A 3,627-nucleotide genomic window follows, 5' to 3' on the forward strand; every position below is an offset into this window, starting at 1 on the left:
ATAAGACGGTGTTAGAAGTAATTAAGAAGGCGATAAGTTACTCAGAATATCTTAAGTCAGGAAAGATAGGATTGTCTCGAGGGGAGATTCTTTTTTAAAGTCTTGAAGGGTTCTTGTGGTGAGTTAATATCAGCCTGTTGGGGTTGAGACCTGGACGCGTGTAAGTCGGTGTGTGTTTGACGTTGTGAATTAATTTGTCTGGTTGTTCATTTATCCATTTGACATGAAGGAGTTTGGATTTCGTTGCAGTGTTCATTGTGACTTGCAGCAACATGTATGGATGTGATTGAGATGTAGTTCGATGAAATATATTACTTGCTGTGATCAGATATTATTTCTTTATCTCTTTTTTTGTCTTCTTCTTCTTTGAAGGTCTGCGGATTTTGGTGTGTGAGCCTCTACTATTTAAAATGTTTAAAATCAAATATGTGTTACGTTTATTTAGATCGTGAATTGCATACGCGCGGCCTGTCTCCAAGCTCCGCTACTGCCGCCACGCTCCGCTACAGGGTAATTAACACAAACCGGGGAGCGTGAATGTACTGCATTTAATTACGACAAACACCCGAAGTGACCGGGCACTTGAGGGTGATTTTCCTGTTTAACCGAATGAATGGCCGAGGGGAGTTACTTCTTCCAAAACATACATTTTCTCTCTCTCTCTCTCTCTCTCTCTCTCTCTCTCTCTCTCTCTCTCTCTCTCTCTCTCTCTCTCTCTCTCTCTCTCTCTCTCCACTCCGAGCACATACACACAAGCACACACAGGAACGCACATGAGCTCACTCGAGAAGGTCTTGGCTGGAGACGAATCCCAAACAACATGGAGTCCATTAAACAGAACATGTATGGTGCATTACAAGTTAATTAGATAAATCGTGTGAATGGAAGTGAAATGAAAACGTTCGATCGACAACTCTCAACATTTAAAAATAGTTTACTTTACATCTACACTTTGTCAACGAAGCAGATAGACTGCTGAAGTGCGCATAAAGAACAGCCTGTTACAGGGTCTCCCGAGCAGAGGAGACGGCTCACCAAGGGCGCCTCTCGCTCGGGAACAGTCGGTATATAAAACTACAGTTTGGTTAAACGTTCAAGATACATTATACATATTTCCTTCTTCTTCTTTGTTTCTCGTCTTGTATACCACTGATTACAACGTAGAAAGCAACTTTGGTAAAATGTATTGTCTTCTGGAATGGTGATACCAAAACACAAAAACACTGACAGAAGCAATGCTAATAGACCTTGGCTCTTATGTACACAGAGTTACTTAACACGGGGCGTAAGGATACGGGGGGAGGGGTGGGGACAAGGGGAAGGGGGGGGGGGGAGTTGCAGAAGGAGATCCCCGTGTGTACATATGTTCCGTCGTCAGCTATTTGGTGTCTCAGTGAATATCTCCACCGAGCTCCTGATCGCCGTTGCTTCAGTATGGATAATGAACCTTAAGTCCTACTGGAATAAGCATCATAATTGTCTTGGCTCCTCGCGTAGCTGCGCACGGCTGCCAGTGTCTGACAGCGTAAACTGTACATTTGTCTTAATTACGTACGTATTCATAAGCTCCTCAAACGGCGATCGGGAAAATCAATAATGACCCTTGGATTTCTCGAGTCACAAGGCCCATTTCCCCGTCCGCTGGCGGCCCCGACCTCGCAGTGTTCATTGTACACTCACTCAAGATAAACAAGGCGCAGGCTGCCTCTGAAAGGGACTGCCGTCTGGCTTATTATACACTGCAATAGTTTTAGGTACTTGTGGAGCCTGGTTGCCACGCCCGGGGGAACGCACCCGGGGGAACGCACCCGAGGGAACGCACCCGGCGGCTATGCGATCTGCCTGCTTGCGTTTCGCCTAATGGCCTTTCAGCTTTTCTCTTTCTATATGTAATATATATATATATATATATATATATATATATATATATATATATATATATATATATATATATATATATATATATATATATGTACGTATACACACACACACACACACACACACACATACACACACACACACACACACACACACATATATATCCATAATATATATATATATATATATATATATATATATATATATATATATATATATATATATATATATATATATATATATGTACGTATACACATACACTCACACACACACACACACACACACACACACACACACACACACACACACACACACACACACATATATATGTATATATATATATATATATATATATATATATATATATATATATATATATATATATATATATATATATATATATATATATATATATATATATATATATATATATATATATATATATATATATATATATATATATATATATATATATATATATATATATATATATATATATATATATATATATATATATATATATACATATATATGTATATATGCAGTAATATATATCTTTATCTATATATACATATATTCATATATATATGTTAAATATATATATATATATATATATATATATATATATGTATATATATATATATATATATATATATACATATATATATATATATATATATATATATATATATATATATATATATATATATATATATATATATATATATATATATATATATATATATATATATATATATATATATATATATATATATATATACACACATGCATGTATATATACGTATATATACACATATATATATATATATATATATATATATATATATATATATATATATATATATATATATATATATATATATATATACATACACATATACATATATATATGCAGCAGTACTTAAATATCACTGTTGATATTTATACACTGATCCATTCGTATGTAACACAATGACTACAAATAATTTTCACCAAATCTTTAGCCCTAACCCCGCACACACATGAGTAGACTCGTCAGCGCCTACGACATGGCCTACTGCAGTCGTCCAAAAGGGCTTCACTGCCGAGCCTCTTCTTCCGGCCTCATGCTGCGCCGCCGGGATTCGCAAATTAACTATCTCATGTCACTACATTTGGTCGCGCGCCGTTTTAATGACCCTCTCCCCCCCACCCCCCACCTCCCTCCTCTACCCTCTCTTCACATCAGGTTCGGCCACGATTGATGGCCGGGAGGGAGGGAAGGAGGGAGGGGGGGGGTGTAGGGCGCTGTGGTGCCCGTGGAAGGGATGGGATAAAGCCTCTAGGTCGCGGTTTGGGATGGGGAGGGGTGGGCCTCCTCCCCCCTTCCCCTCCCTCAGTCCTCCCTCCTCCCTCTAGCGGAGTTACGACCTAATAGTGATACAAGGTGGGTGTGCGCTTGTCCTGTCCCTGCGCCCAATCCACTTCCCCCCCTCCTCCCCTCCCTTCCAAGCCCGGACAAAGGCCAATACTGGTGATGGCGGCCATGGAGGAAGAGGAGGGATGGCGGAGGAGAAGGAGAAGGAGGAGGAGAGGAGAAGGGGGCGAACAGGAGGGAGGTCGGATCTGGCCTGGTTAAACACACGCACAATCCCCGTCTCACACTGACTGGGGAAGCTGACAGCTGATTGGCGGCCGGAGTCTGGCCTCAACACTCCACTTTAAGACAAGAAGAGCCTTCCCTAGAAAAGCTTTCGAGGTTTTGCTTGT

This window comes from Penaeus vannamei, chromosome 22, assembly GCF_042767895.1.
Source record: "Penaeus vannamei isolate JL-2024 chromosome 22, ASM4276789v1, whole genome shotgun sequence".
Taxonomy (NCBI): Eukaryota; Metazoa; Arthropoda; class Malacostraca; order Decapoda; family Penaeidae; genus Penaeus; species Penaeus vannamei.